General features: G+C 36.5%; 1 protein-coding gene across 14 annotated transcripts in view; it reads right to left on the reverse strand.

Moving 5' to 3' along the window:
• KIF21A (kinesin family member 21A) overlaps window positions 1–17,358 on the reverse strand; it is a 151,032-nt gene that overhangs the window by 93,683 nt on the left and 39,991 nt on the right. The window contains exon 1 of one of the 14 annotated variants that reach the window (XM_079139262.1): window positions 962–2,636. The exons of the other annotated variants lie outside the window; for them this stretch is intronic. The gene's annotated coding sequence lies outside the window, so the exon portion shown is untranslated. Of the gene's footprint in view, window positions 1–961; window positions 2,637–17,358 lie in introns of those variants that run through there. 14 annotated transcript variants of the gene reach the window in all.

Genomic DNA, 17,358 nt, shown 5'->3' on the forward strand with positions numbered 1-17,358 from the left:
CATTCTGGGGATTGGACAACTGAGTTGTATCTCTGGTCCTTTTTTATTTTTTGAGACAAGATCTTGCTAAGTTGCTGGGGCTGGTCTAGAACTTGCAATCCTCCTCCATCAGCCTCCCAAGTCACTGGGAATTTAGGTGTACAACACCATGCACAGCTAAAATCCAGCATTTTAGCTGCGGGAAACGACTGATTATGGTAACTTGTACTTGGAGCCAAATAGGCTTAAAGTTCAATACGTTTTGGGAGGATGTAGTACTTAAACACACAGAGAGACACAAACCTGGACTGCTCAACATAAAGCCCCCTTAGGCTCCCTTACCTGCACCAGTAGCAAGTGAGTTTGAAAGCTATCTAGTCCCAGGAAAACAACATACTTTCCAATATCCACTTTACATCTGGCCATGGAGAATAATAAAGAATCTCCCAAAGGACAAAGTCAGGAACCAGGGAGCACAAGTGATTTCCTCCCTGGGGACAGTGGGGCCAGCTTGTCATCAGTGCTAACAAAGACCTTTTTCTACTACCAGCATAAAAGTCTTCATGATTCCTATACACAGGATTTAACAGGTGCTAAGTAAGGATCAGTGACTATTGGGTTTCCAATCTTTCCCTTTTCCAAATGAAGTGTCTCATGCTGCTTTTCCTCTATCACTGTCTATTGGATGTGTTACCCTGTCCCTACTTTGGCATTGTACATTGGATGTGTATTTCATACGGCAGACAAGTTGGCTTTCAGACTGAATAGGCCAACCACAAGAAGTCACAATTGGACTCAAGAACAGACTTCCCATTATCCAGGGACAATATACTATGAAATGGATGAGGTTTGGTGACAGAAATAAAGTACACATGTAGAAACTGCTAGATGTCTCCCAAAATCCATGTCCCCCTTCCATAGGAACAGGAATTCTGGGTGGGTATTTGGAAGTCTACATTTCATAACCCGTTTTGCTACTTACATGTGGTGATATGACTGAGTTCTGACTAAATGGTTGCAAGATGACAGATGTGTACTACTTCCTGGTTAGTCCCGTTAAAGAACCATGTCCTCCCTTCTCCTCTTCCTGCTGGGATGTGAATATGGTGTTCTCCATCCATGCACATGAGATCAATATCCTAGGAATAGCCAAGTGACAATATAGAAGGAGCCTACAAATTTCCTGTTAGCCTGAGACTAGCATAATACTTTCCTTTTACTTAATCATATTGTTTTGGATCTCTATTATAGCAGCAAATTCTGTATGCTAACTTACATGTATTTATAAAACTGCAACAAGGAATGCTGAAATTTAATATATAGGCTGTTCATCAGCTCATGTCCTCATTTTTCCCCCTTGGGGTGCCAAGGATAGAACCCATTAACTCTGATACATTAAGCATAACTCTACCACTGAGCCACATTCCCATCCTCTTAAATTTAAAAAAATAAATAAATAAAACTGCAAGTGAAAAAACATGTGTCTGAGAAATTAATATTTGCTCTCTTTGGTTCCTTAAAATTTATTCATTAAAAACATATACATAATGCTGTCTCCTGAAAATCAGAGAACAAAGAAAAAAAGCTAACGATGTTTGATATTTCATATGCTTTTCATATTGCTAACATACAGAATTGGCTTTGTCCATTCAAGAATTAGATATCAATAAGTAAAAATAGTGTATAGATCATATCATCCATAACACAGGCTTCAAGGAGCAATGTGTGATATAAATTGATGAGTAATACTCCCCATGGTACATTACCTGTATGCCTCGTTGGCCACTAACAATAGGCTTCGGACCTAGTTTCACTGGAGTTTTCTTGCCATTGCCACTAGTACAGAATGCCCCCAAACCAAATAATATTTGTAAGCAATTTAAACCCTAAAAGAATATTTGGAGTAAGACACATTTACCTTAATCAGTCTCTAGGACAGGCTGAAATTCTGGAGTCAACTGAAAAAAAAAAAAAAAAAAAAAAAAAAAAACAACCCACCCTCTGCTAGGCGCAGTATACTCCTAGTACGTTCTTACCCATTGTGTTCTAGGAGAACAAAGCACTCTCCACCAGGTGTCCACTGTTATAAAGCTGGAAATCCTTTAAATCTTTAATTTACAACAGTTTAAATGACTTAATTCAATTCCCATTTACCTTGAGTACATGCTTTGAAGTTTCATGTGTGGTTTTCACCCTCTTCCCCTAGATAAATTGGTGTTCTGTAATTTTTGAGCTGAGAGCTTAACATCTTTCTCCTCTCTGCTATACTACCCATATACTATACACCTTACCATCTTTGGTACATTTGCCTCTCTCCCCCACACACCTTCTAACCCAGTTGTACTTTAGGGAACAGTTAAATGAATCTCTGTTTCATCTCTTTGTAACTCTTGTCCAATATATTTAACCTCCTTTGTCTAGCACTATTCTTTCCACCTGTCAGTTTCTTGGGAGGATAAGAGAGGAAAGGTTATGGAAAGTATTCAAATGGAAAAAAATCACCTGGGCTCTCTCTTCCAGTTGTGTGATCTACTCACTGCACAATCTTTACAAGGTATGAGTATTCAAATCAGACCAGCTACTCATATGAGTTGTTATGGTTTGGATGTGAGGTGTCCCCCAAAAGGTCATTGTGAGACAATGCAAGAAGGCTTAGAGGTAAATTGATTGGGTTATGAGATTCTTAACCTAGTCAGTGAATTAGTCCTCTAATAGGGATTAACCAACTGGTAACTGAAGACAGGGTGTGGCTAGAGGAGGTGGGTTATTGGGAGTGCACCTTTGGGGTATATATTTTGTGTCTGGCAAGTTGGGTCTCTGTTTCCCGATCATCATGTAAGCTACTTCCCTACACCACACTCTTCCACCATAATGTTCTGCTTCACTTTGAGTCCTAAGGAATGGAGATGCTGTCTATAGACTGAGACCTCTGAAACTATGGGCCTCCAAATAAACTTTTCCTCCTCTAAAATTGTTCTTGTCAGATCTTTTATTCACTACAGCAAAAAAGTTGACTAAAACTTGAGTGATCTAAATAAAAATTTTTAGAATAAATATTATTTTGTATATTTACGGTATATATGACATTTTAAAGTACAAATCTGTAGTAAAATGGTTACTATATAGGAACAACAGCAGTCAGTTTATGCTAACAAGAAAAAGGTCATCTTAGCAACTTAGTGAGGCCCTAAACAACTTAGTAAGACCCTGTTTCAAAAATTTTAAAAAATACATTAAAAGGGCTAGGGATGTGGCTTAGCACACCTGAATTCAATCCTGGTACAAAATATCAAAAAGAAAGAAAGAAGGAAGGAAGGAAGGAAGGAAGGAAGGAAGGAAGAAAGGAAGGAAGGAAGGAAGGAAGGAAGGAAGGAAGGAGGGAGGGAGGGAGGGAGGGAGGGAGGGAGGGAAGAAAAGGTCAAAGACTCAAATTTATGAGGAGAAGTAAAGATAAGTAGGATTATGAGACATTAGCTTTCTTTTCCTAAAGGTAGTCTTTAATGAATAGTGTAAAATTCATTTAAAAAAACTAAAGAAAACTCTTACTGAGCAACTTAGAAACTCTTTCTAAGCAACTTAGAAAGACCCTGTCTCAAAATAAAAAATAAATATAAAAATGGAAGGCAGGGAATGTGGCTCAGTGGTAAAGAGCCCCTGGGTTCAATCCCCAGTACCAAGAGAAAAAAAGAAAAATAAATAAAACTCATAAAATCATGATATAGACTTCATTCCTATTACACCAACCTACATTAAGAAGAGTACCAATAAAAAATCATGTGTACAATCAGTTTTAGAATCTAATCCATAGAAATTATTCAACAAAAACTAGATGACTGATTGCTTTAAAGAAGGGAAATACATATTTTTCCAGGGCTGATTAAGACAATTAATTGCACTGATGGAGAGAATAACAATACTCATCATTCATCAAGTACCTACTATATATGCCAATCGTTTTACTTAAATTATGTTTATTCTGTATAATAATCGTAAGAAGTAGATACTATTTTTCCAATTTTAAAGATGAGAAAAATAATGCATAGGCAATTAAGTGGCAGAGAGAGCCAGAACTAAAGCCAAGACATGGCTTCTTCCAAAACTTGTGAGTTCTTCCCAAGTCACACTTCTTCCTGGCCACAGCCCTCAAAATAGTAGTAACAGTTTGATTATTATACTTGGGTAATTATGATTATAATAATTGAATGTAATTATTATATTGGAGTCAGAATAGAAGGAACCATAGCTACAATCTCAGTGTAACACATGCTGATCTCATCATTGAAACAGCATGAATCTGGAAAGACAAGTATCCTATGGTCTAAAACTAAGTGGTCCCTGAACTTGAATAGAGAGTTCTGAAAGCAAGCTCCCCATAGCAAGGAATTTCAATGTACTTGGTCCTTAAATTTTAAATGGAAAATAGTAGAAATCTGGATACTGAAGGATTCATTCAAATATCATCAGAATGCTTTTTTCAGTTCCGAAGTTCAGACACCTAGTGTTCACTTGATAAGAGATACCATCAAAACAGGTTTACTATGGGTCCTGCAATAAATTCAATGGGGGATACAGAGATTTACACATGAATTTTGGTTGACAAAATTTGCAATCTACTTGGAGAAAAAAGTCTATAGTGATACATGTATATTCATATTTACAGGAGCACAATCCATAATAACCAAATTATGGAACCAGTCTAGGTTTCTATCAACAGATGAATGAATTTTTTAAAAATGTGGTATATATATATACAATGGAGTTTTATTCAGCTATAAAGAAGAATGAAATTGTATCATTTTCAGGAAAACAGATGGAACTTGAGAGCATTATTATAAGTGAAATAAGTCAAACTCAGTAAGTCAGGGGTCATATGTTTTCTCTCATATGTTCAAACTAGAGAGAAAAAAAAGGGAAATTACAACCCATAAATCAAATGTGTTCCTATATATCAGTGATGAATCCACTGAAAGAGAAATTAAGAAAACTACCCAATTCACAAGTAGCCTAAAAATAAAAATAAAATATTTGGGACTCAATCTAACAAAAAATGGAAAAGACCTCTACAGTGAAAACTACACAACACTAAAAAAGATCTTAGAAGATTGAAAAATTTCTCATGCTCTTGGATAGGCACAATTAACATTGTCGAAATGGCCATACTCCTAAAACTGTTAAATAGATATAATGCAATTCCTTTTAAAATATCAATGACATTCTTCATAGAAATAGAAAAAGCAATCATGAAATTCATTTGGAAAAATAGGAGCTCCAGCAAAGGTAAAGCAATCATTAGCAAGAAAAGTGAAGCAGGAGGCATCACAATACCAGACCTTAAACTATACTACAGAGTAATAGTAGCAAAAACAGCATGGTATTGGCACCAAAACAGATACTTGGACCAATGGTACAGAATAGAAGACACAGAGATAACCCCACATAAATAGAGTTTCTGGCACTAGACAAAGGTGCCAAAAACATACATTGGAGAAAAAATAGCCTCCTCAACAAATGGTGCTGAGAAAACTGGAAATCCACATGTATCAAAATGAAATTAAACCTCTATCCCTCACTATGCACAAAAATCAACTCAAAGTGGATCAAGGACTTAGGTACTAGAAGAGAGACCCTGCGCCTAATAGAAGAAAAAGTAGGTCCTAATCTCCATCATGTCAGTTTAGGAACTAAGTTCCTTAACAAGACTCCTAATCACAAGAAGTAAAATCAAGAATCAATAAATGGGATAGAAACAAACTCAAAAGCTTCTTCATAGCAAAGGAAACAATCAATAGCATAAAGAGAGAGCCTACAGAATGAGAGAAAATCTTTACCACATGCACCTCAGATACAGCATTAATCTCCAGGATATATAGAAAGCTCAAAAAAACTTAGCACCAGAAAAACAAATAAACAAATCAATAAAAGGGCTAAGGAACTAAACAAACAGTTCACAGAAGAACAAATACAACCGATCAACAAATTAGTGAAAAAATGTTCAACATGTCAATTAGAGAAATGTAAATCAAAACTACACTGAGATTCCATCTCACTCCAGTCAGAATGGCAATTATCAAGAATAAAAGCAACAATAAATGTTGGTGAGAATGTGGGGAAAAAGATACACTCATACATTGAGGGTGGGACTGCAAATTGGTGCAACCATTATGGAAAGCAGTATGGAGATTCCTTAGAACACTTGGAATGGAACCACCACTTGACCCAGTCATCCTACTTGTAGGTTTATACCCAAAGAACTTAAAATCAGCACACTACAGTGATGCAGCCACATCAATGTTTATGGCAGCTCCATTCACAGTGGCTAAACTATGGAACTAACCTAGATTACCATCAACAGAAGAATGGATAAAGAAATTGTGGTACATCTACATAATGGAATATTACTCAGTCTTAAAGAAGAATGAAATTATGGCATTTGCCCACAAATGGACGGAGCTGGAGAATATTATGCTAAGCCAGATTAGTTAATCCCAAATAATCAAAGGTCAAATATTTCCTCTGATATGTGGATGCTAGTTCACAATGGGGTGAGGAATAGAGGTAATTTGAGGTAACAGACTGGACAGAGGAACTTGAAGGGAGGAAATGGGTTATGGGTGTAGGAATGATAGTAGAATGTGCACATATGATTACATGACCTGTATAACTCTACATCATGTACAACCAGAAGAATGAAGTTATACTCCATTTATGCATGATGTTCAAAGTGCATTCAGTAGACATGACAGTATCATATATAACTAATTAGAAGAAACTAAAAAAATAATTTTAAAAAGTGGGGGGGAGGCATGGATGGGATATCATGTAAACAAAAGGAAGACAAATCATGTAAACAAAAGGGAGACAGTAGAGAAAGAGGTCTAAGGGGAGGAAGAGAAAAAGGAAAGGGGAGGTATTGGGGAACAAAATTGGCCAAATTATATTGTTGTATGCATGTGGAAATATGTAACAATGTATTCCACTATTATGTATAATTATAATGCACTAGTAAAAGGAAAGAATACTGAATTCAACATGCAGCAGAATATAAAGCTATTTTTTTTAAATGTTGATTCTTATTTATATAAACATCTAGCATAGTTCTTTTATAGTACATATTCTCACACAATCTGAGTTTTATTTACTGTATTACCAGTGAGATCCAATTCAGCAGGCAGTGCTAAATTTTCCCGGGCTTCAACATGAGTGTGCAATGCTGTAAATGCTCTCAGCTGACAAGTGCACCAACTGTCTCCTTGTCCTGAGCTGAGTGAGTTCTGTCCAGCACTTCACCATGACTCTTCCACTGCCATTTATGTTCTTGCCAACATAAATGGGTGACAAAAGATGTGCAAGTGCTAAGTTTGCCACAAAGGAATAATGACTGAATTATAAAGCAAATGTTCCTGTGAGAGATCCTGCAAGGAAAGGCTAAATGAACCAAGGGTAAACCTCTTTATGCACTGCAACAGTTATCATACACACCACTATAGCTTGAGGGCACTGACTGACTCTGCATAAAGAGTTATGAGGAATGCTGCTTGAGGCACACTGTGCCCAAGAATTCCCTTTACTCTTCCCTGCATACATTCTGCTAGCGCCCAGCTTTGATGATGCGCCCTTCTTGCTGAAAATACCCTTCATTTTAAGATCTCAGGTCCTGCTGATTACTGCTTTAGGATCTACTGTATCTTATCCCCACCCCCATCTAAATTTTTGTGATTATATCCATCTTTATTAATCTCTGCCATCTCTCCTTTGCTTCATTTTTTTCCTTCCTCTTGCCGTACTGGGATTGTACTCCTAGTAGAACATTAGTTTCTGGGCTCAGTTGTCTAGAAAACCCAGACTTACTTAAGCACTATTAAACTAATTGAGGTAACTTTTTGATACTTTCCACAAAGTGTTAAAAGAGAAGGAACAAAGCTCTCGCCATTAGTGTTACTGAAGTACAGGGAGGAGAAAGGGAACTTGTAGATTGAGCATTTATAATGTGCCAGGCACCATATTGGGTTTTCCTGTCATTTCATGTAATATCAGTTCATTCTCACAATGAACCATCCAACTTTGTTGTTGAAGAACAAGAAAATATAAGAAAAGTGGGTGAGCTTTCAACTTGTATAACACAACAGTACATGCATCATAGTTTGCGGGGTAGGGTTATAGTAGGTCAGATCAGTTCAGGCATATTCCAGAACTTGAGTGTCTAAATACTAAACAAATCTGCAGGAAATCCATCAGTCCTCCTTTTGAATGCTTGGTTTCATGTCTTTTTTCATTCTGCCATTCAGATGCTAATCAAAGCAGAGGCAGCCAGGCAGTGGTTCTCCAAGCCAATTCTTCACAGAGCATGCAAAACAGATGTCATCTTCACATCAAATGTTATAGTCTTTGTCCACTTATATTTTTAAGCAGAAAATCTGTTAAATTTTGTCTAATTTAAACTTCATTCTCTTCAATCGGATCTTTAAAGAAACTGAATGTGGTTCTGTCTAGGTAATCACCTTTATCACTTTTGGCAAATCACTTTAAAAATAACTAGATACAAAAAAAACACTGATCTGCATTTTTAATTTTGCTATTTCCATGTGTTTGACAACCTAAGAGTATCACTATATCTAAACAGTATTAGTATCCAAAATCAACAAAAATGGCAAAGATTCTATAGATTTTAATCACAAACACTTGTATAATATACACTATGTGCCCAGCACTGTTTTACATTTGTTATCTCATTCAATCAAATTTAGCAAAAACACTAAAATCAAATTTGCCAAAAATGCTCTTTCCTGTCACATTAAAACTTCTTAATAGCACCCTACCACCTTCAAAGCTAGGCTTTCTATCCTCAAAACTCTGGGTCTTTCTCCCTCCTTTGCTCCACAAATGTCCTGTCCTCTGCCTGAAAGGTCCATCCTCAGGATACCACCCAGCATCATTTCCTGCAGGAGGCCAGTCCTCATCTCCTAAGGGTTAAGTCCTCTTTCTTCATGTTTCCTTAGCACCCTGTGCATAGCACTTTTATTAGAATTGTCTAATTGTGTCTTTTCTGTGACACCATGAGATCTTTAAGGGCAGCAAAGATATTCACCTTATATATTTAGTACAAAGCAATGGTAAAAAATCAGTAAACATGCAATTAAATTAAGTGAAATAAGCAATTCATCAACTTATCTTACTCAACAAAACTTTATATTTTGAAATCCCTAAGTAAGAAACATTTTCCTCAAATCCTGACTTACAAGGATAAAAGAATAATAGTGTAGACAAACATGCATATACACATGTACAAATAGTTATTCTATTAGAATTGTAAGAGACCTGAAAGATTCTTTATTCTAACTTCCTCTTTTTGTAGAGAAGAAAATTCAAGCAAGGAGGATATAAGTGACTGGTCTAAGTACTCAAAACTGAACTCCTTCCTTCTTGTGATATCATAAAATGATATCTAATCCTCAGACCTTGGCAAACAATTCCTAAAATCCTTGGAGTCTCTGGAATAAGTGTCTTTTGTAGTCCAGTGAGATGACTGGTGACTGAGGCACTCCAGATAGATTCAGGATGAGGGCTGATCACAGAAAGACTAAGGCATAATTGGATGACTGTGACTTTCCAGTCTACCCCTCGCCCAACTCCTGGAAGAGGAGAAATGCTGAAGGGTCAGGTGATCACCATTGGCCAATGATACAATCAATCATGCCTATATAACGAAGCCTCCATAAAAGTCCAAAAGGACTGGGTTCAGAGAACTTCCGCATAACTAACCACACACAGCGAATGGTGGCATGAGAAGCTCTATACCCTTACCCAACACCTTGCCCAATGCATCTGTTCATTTGTCTGCTTTGTCATATCCTTTACAAAAAATGGGTAAACATAAGTGAAGTGTTTCTCTAAGTTCTTTTAGCTGCTCTGGCAAATTAATAAAAACTGAAGAGGCGGGAATGAGAACTCTTGAATTTTGTGTGGTTAGTCAGAAGTACAACGACAGACTACTACTTAGCAATTGAAACCTGAAGTGGAGGGGCCAGGGCAGTCTTGTGGGACAGAGCCCTTGAACCCTGGTAACTGATCACCTGGTAGAGAGTGTTATAATTAAATTGAATTAGAACATCCAGCTGATATCCACTGGAGAACTGCTTATTATGTGGGGAAATACCCTCACACACCTGGTGTCAAAAGTAATGAATGTGGTATGTGAGAGAAAAAAAATCTATGTGTTGTTTTGTTGTTTTGTTTTTAATACTGTAGGAGTCCAGGGACAGGTTTCTTTCGTAGCAAGATTGCTCCTTCTTTGGGGGATTATGGCTTGCCACATTTAGAAAGCACACCCCTGACGTATATCTAGTTTAATGTGAGTAATATGATGTATTATTTCCACTTCTACTTAATTAGTAGAATAAACAAGGGTTGATTTAATGAAAAAAAAATCAGTCTTAAAATAACTCTAGAAATTGTAAATGAGATTCTTATAAAGATGATGTGTATTTGCCACAGAGCTTCAAAATTATTATCTGATGGCAATTAACAGGAGGTGTATCTGTTGCTATTGCCACTGTAACAAATTACTACAAACTATGTGGTTTAAAACAGCACAAATTTATAATCTTATTATTCTGTAGTTCAGAAATCTCAAATGGGTCTCACTGAGGTAAAAAACAATATATCATCAAGACTACATTCCTTTCTGGAGGCTCTGGGAAAGAATTCATTTCCTTACCCTGTTGAGCTTCTACAGGCTGCCTACATTCCCAGGCTCATGGAAACTTTCTCCATCTGCAAAGTTAGCAATGGCAATCATGTTCTTCCCAATCACATCACTGACATACTCTGCTTCCCTCTTCCCTATTTAAGGACTGTTTAATTTCTTGGGCCAATTCAGATAATCCAGGTTAATCTCCCTATGTTAAGGTCAATTAAGCAAATTAATTCCATCTGCTTCTTCAATTCCCTTTTGCCATTTTATGGAATATATTCACAGGTTCTGAGGATTAGGACTTAGACATTTTTGGACTTGGAGGTCATTATTCTGCCTACCTTAGGACTTAGACATTTTTGGACTTGGAGGTCATTATTCTGCCTACCTCAGGAAAGGAAAAAAATATATACGTATGTACATATACATACACATACACAGCACACATACATGTGTGTGCATGTATAAAACCTCCACATCAACTAATTTTCTATTACTATAAAAACAGAATATCAAGAAAGAAAAAAATCCTTCAACTGGTGAACAGGTAAAGTGTAAATCATATACATAGTACTCTACAGTGAAAAGGAATGAACTATTGATACATGCAAGAATGTGGATGAACCTCAAAAACAGCCTGTGAAAGATACCAGACTCAAAATAGCAGATTCCATTATTGAAAATTTTCTGGAAAACTGTAGGGATGGAAAACAGGATCAGTAGTTGTCTGAAGCCAGGGATAGGAGGAGGTTCTGATAGTAATCACAAAGAAAACTTCTTGGGAAGTGATGGAAGTGTTTTAAAACTGGACCATGACAATGGAGGCACAAGTTTATAAATGTACTAACAATGATTGAACTAGACACTTACATTGGGCAAATCTTATGATCTATAAATTACACCCAAATAAAACTGCTAAAAGCTTATCTTTTGAGCATAATATTTGTGCTCAAAAGATTTTCGTTTTTGTTTGAAGAAGTATTGCTGAAAGGAAGTCAAATCACCATTTTAAATTTTAATGTCTAAAGTAATGTTTTTGAAAGTACAGTCAAGTACACATCAGAATAATATGGAGAGCTGGTAAAATTGAAACCAAAGGCTGAATCTTTTCTCTGATATGTGAGCATTAATTCACAGTAAGGGGGAGGGGATAGGGAAGAATAGAATGACTTTATATTAGGTAGAGGGGAGTGAAGGGAGGGGAAGGGATCTGGGGGTAGAAAAGATAGTGGAGTGAAACAGACATTAGTACCTCATGTACATATGACTTGCATGACCTACCAGCGTGAACCTACAAGGTGTATAATGAGAAAAATAAGAGATTATACTCCATCTATGTATAACCTATCAAAATGTATAAATGCATTCTGTCATGTACAATTAGAACAAATTTTAAAATCAAAAATAAATAAATAAATAAATAAATTGTACTCCTACTTCCACCTCTCACCCCTCACCGCTCCACACATTACTCTCCACACTATGGATCCACCTTTACCAACTCTATTTTTTTTCTATAGTACTTATCACCCTCTAACATACTATATAATTATTTACTGTTATTGCCTTATTCCCACAAGTGACCCTAACACTCACATTGGCATACACATACAGTGGTAAAAGGGCTCCCAAGAGAAGTTACTGACATCTTCCTAGAATAAATACCTAGAATAAATAGTTCCTAGCAGATATTGTTGGTACTTAAATATCTGCTGAATGACTGAAGTTCCAGATTCTGGGCCTCACTGCAGTGAGGCAAATAGACCATGTGGATTAGGGTCCACAATTCCACATCTTGACCAAAATAATGGCACACTAACATTGGGAATCCACTGATCCACAGGGAGCCCAGCTCATCACACATGGTCATAGCAACTCAAGTGGATGACAAAAATAATCTAACACTAGCCACTGTCCAGAAAGATATAAATAGATGAGTGCAGAGCCCACAGACAAAACACACTGTTGGATGAAGAGGGGAACAAACTCCTCAGTTTCTGAGAATGAAATAGAAAGTTTTGCCTCTACCACAGCAGCTTACACATATGGAACACAATACTCAGCCGGACTTTTAAATTGCATCCTAAGAGACTTTTAAGTAACCACAAGTCAAACTAACAACTAAAAAGGATTATTCTAACTGTAATTTTATCTGTAAAGTACCTGACACATTTTTATTGTCTATGGTACCAACAATGTTGTATGAACTATCCCAAGTAGGTACTTGAGAGTACACTTCACATTCTAGAGTTTAAAAATTATCATAGGGAGAAAAGATCAATGAGTGTTGGTTTAATGTGGACATCATAAGTGTCAATGACTGAGATCATCAGAAGGTACTTAAGGAGCTCAAAGAAATACCTATTTTGTATTTATTATACACATTTTTCTTGTCTTTCAGACTTGTACTCGATTTCTTTCTAATCACTGCTCTGAAATCATAGCACTTTACCAAAAAGCTATGCCTATGGGCTCTCCATAGAGCTATCAAAGAAACATTTTTGATAGACTAAGAGTTCTATGTCAAAATATTTAAAAGTTTTTTCCTCCCTACTAGCAGCTGACTTTTATTTCAATATATTTACACATCAAATCTTATATTTTGCTCATTTAAGCACTCTCTATATAAATTATTTCATTTCAAGATAGAGAAAATGAAATAATGCACATATGAACTACCAAAGAAGCAGAACAGGCATCCAGGATATGCTGTATAGACACTATGAAGATGCAAATTTTTATTTTGTGTCAATCACCTAATCACTAACCATATTTTATGAACAGGTGTTGACCATTCCCCGACTAAAGACTGGAATATTCTGAAGGCTCAATTTAAGAAGAAAAACATCTCAGATGTACTCTGAGCTAATCAAATTTTTAGACGTTAATTAATTAGTTTAAGCTTTTCTTATATTTTCTGAGCACTGAATTAGGAACCTGGGGCACAAGATGATTATAAACTGGTAGGGAATAGAAACCTGAAAAATAATACATGCAGTAAAAGGGACCTATGAGAAGTTTATTGGTAGAGAAAAGTAAAGTAAAAGACCAAACAAACATAAAGAAGGGTAACCAAAAAAAGAGAATCCCATTGACTCAGCTTGAGTCCAGAACACCATCATCTCTTTAAATAACAAGCTTTCTTTACCTTTATTCCAGAGGAAACCATTACCTCTCCCTCAGTACATACGACACCCATTATTTTATTTCTAAAACATTTATCCAATCATATCACACCTTCCTTTAAAATTTTCAATGGTTTACCATCAACATAATAGGATAGAGACCAAATGCTTTCTCATGTCATGCAAGTCTTCTGCATCTTTTTTTCTCCATCCATTAAACACTTCTTCTTTCAACTAATCCAATCTATCCCACAAAGTCCAGATGGTGACCTCCCCAGCATTCCAGCCCATATTGACCTTTTCTTCTCTGAAATCCCACTGTATTTATTAGCTTTATAACTTATTCCATGTAAAATCCTATCATGGCACATGTTGCCTTTTCTTGTTTATTGAATATATGTGCTCTCCCACTTAAAATGTAAACATTTTAAGCCAGGCATAGTGGCACATGCCTGTAATCCCAGCAACTCCAGAGGCTGAGGTAGAAGGATCACAAATTCAAAGCCAGTCTCAGCAACTTAGTGAGGCCCTAAACAACTTAAGGAACTCTGTCTCAAAAATAAAAATAAAAATATATTTGAAAAGGACGGGATATAGTTCACCCCTGAATTTAACCCCCAGTGCCAAAAAATAAAGTAAAAATTAATAAAATTCAAGTACTTTAATTCCAAAATCATTCCTTGTACTTCTGTTGGAAAGACCATAAATTCCACAAACACTTGTTGCAATACATAGTAACTACTACAAAAATTATTCTTTACTTGATTTATCATGGAACCACAGATTCAGAAATGGTAACTAATGTTAATTATCTTTCTTATCTCAGATAAACTTAAAGAAAATGCATTTATTATGTTCTCTATGTTCCCTGACAACAAAGTTAACACTTTCAAAGCCTTTGGGGTCAAAAATTTTCCTTATGTCTACACTACTTTTTAAAGAATGTCTCATTATTTTAAATATAGCCCCAAAGAATTATTTAGTTTCTCATTCATTCACTTAGCAAATATTTACTCAACAATGCTCTGTACTGAGCAGTGGAGAAGGAGCATTGAGTGAAGTGATGAAGTGCCTGTCCTCAAGAAACTCAGTTCTAGTGAGTCAGTACACAGTGTGTCCAGTGGTCCTAAGTGTGAGGGCAATAACAAGGCAGAAGAGAAGCAGAGGTCAGGGAGAAAGAACAATTAGGTCACTATCAGTAAGATATTTGAGGTGATAGTTGAGCAAAGGTTTGAAGAAAGAGAAGGAGCCATGCAAATATCTGGAGGAAGAGTATTATGAACAAAGAAGGGACCACAAAGGCAAAGGCCTTGTAATGTGCATTTCCTTTTGCAGGTAAATAAATGTGTGGTTTATAAGACACAGGTAAAAAGTTTAAGATGTGCTAAGCCTATAAAAATAGTTAGTAAGCACGTTGTCTGTGAAACATAAGCAGAATTCATAAGATGTATTGAGTATAAATGGAAGTTGTTTAGTAATTAGAGCATGTATCGCTAAATATAAGTAAGAATGGATGGACAGGAGAAACCTAGATTCATGCATTAAATATGTAAGAAGCACCTACTATTCATGAAGCTGTAAATATAATGAGATATCTAAGGCACTGAATATCCATGACATACTAAATAAATAAGAGGTATATAAAACACTCTAAATGCATGAGGACTTAATTTGGTTATCTCACATGGTCTCCGTCCAAGTAGCAAATAATCCCAAAGCATCTCAGGAGGCTACCTGGCAGGTTTCAGCTGAGGCCAGGCATACTTGCTCCTATGTCTCTCTGACAGCAAGTTTACAGCCCTGGGCATCTTCCATCTGATCGGGCCCCTCATTCACCTCAGTTCTGTTCCTTGCTGCTGACATGGCAAAGAGAGAAAAGACATATAAACATTGTGTACAATGATTCAGGGAGTGTGATCCTTCAGTCACTTGTGCCCTACACTAAATGTGTAAACTGTTCCATTTTTCTCCTCTTCCTTCCCATGGTGTGCTTTAAATCAATTTAAAAAATTGTGTTTATGCATCTGAATTTGGTATTTGAGGATTTCTATTCCTGCCTCTGTGGTAGATTACCTGATATGAGACTACCACTTCCCAAGCAACAGGTCCTCAGGCTGGGCACTCCTGGCAGATTTGAGTAGGCAGAAGAAAAGCCAATGGGGCAAGGACAGAATAAGAGAAAAAAGGAGTGGGAGTTCAGTAAATCTTTATAGACTGTATAACATAGGGCCTTGTAAGCTACTGCAGAAAACCTGACTTCAAGATGGGAGGCTACTGGAGGATTTTGAGCAGAAGAGTAACATGATATGATGTCGATTTTCAAAGTATCATACTAGTCTCTGTATAGAAAATACACCATAGAGGATCACAAACAATGAGGTGAATTAAAAGTAGGATGTAAAGTCTTCCAGGCAAGTGACAACAGTGACTTGGACCAAGGCAGCGGCAGAAGTAATGAAATATTATTTGTTTTGTATATTTTAGAAGTTGACGTATAGAATGAAAATATGGATGTCATAAAATGAGAGAATTTGTTCTTAAAATACCAAATAAGAATATACGAAGTCCATTTAAGACATTGTCCATGTAAATGAAAATAATCCTTTTTTAAAAAACAAGTACAAAAACAGTATATCTACTTAATTATCTTAATTGAGTTAAAATATGACACTAGAGTGTATGAATATGGCATGAATATACATGTTTGTCTAAATTCTGAAGTCTGTATATGTGTATTTAAAGCCAACAAGTGACATTCTCTGGGCTGGAATATAGACACTTTTGGTCTCTTTAAATTTTTTTGATCTTCTAAAGATTCTATAATGTACAATAACAAAAGTTATAAGAAATTAATAGAATTGCACACTTTTGTATGTACTCTGTTTCTTAGGTTAGAAAACATGGGAATCCTGACCTCATAAACTCCATCAGATGCACCTCAATAACATGGCTAGTAGGCGGGACTTGAGAGTCAAAGCAGGAGAAAACCCTGTGGTCATGGAATCTTCTTTAAAAAGGTAATTAGATGGGTAAGGCAACCCCTTAGGAAATTTACTAAAGAATCAATCAAAATTCAGGTATTGACCTATACTAGATTATTCAGTTGAGGGAGAAAAAGGCATAGAATACCCAAATACAGTCACTATGCCAGCTCTCAGCAGACCCAGGCATTGTACACAGTCAGTACAGTATGTGGTAACAAACCCAGATTTCAGAGTCAGATTAAATGGTCAGGATTTGAATCCTGGCTCTGCCACTTCAGAGATCAGTGAACTTGTTCAAGTAATTGAGACTCACTCTGCCTCAGTTTCCTTGTCTCTAAAATAAGATAAGGGCAACTACCCCCTGTGATTCTCAAGAGGGTTCTTTGTGTGTGTGTGTAAACTGGTTTGAATCTGGGGTCAGAAACAACCGAAGGCAACATATAAAGCAGGGAAAAAGGAAACAAATGCTGAGACCTTCAACTGCAAAGCCAGCCAGGCTTAGTCCTCACATGGGTTCTAGTAAAGAGCACTGTCACAAGCCGGTCCAGGGGCACCAGCAGTCAGAGAATGATTTAATCCT

Source organism: Sciurus vulgaris (genome assembly GCF_902686455.1).
Source record: "Sciurus vulgaris genome assembly, chromosome: 5".
Lineage (NCBI taxonomy): Eukaryota > Metazoa > Chordata > Mammalia > Rodentia > Sciuridae > Sciurus > Sciurus vulgaris.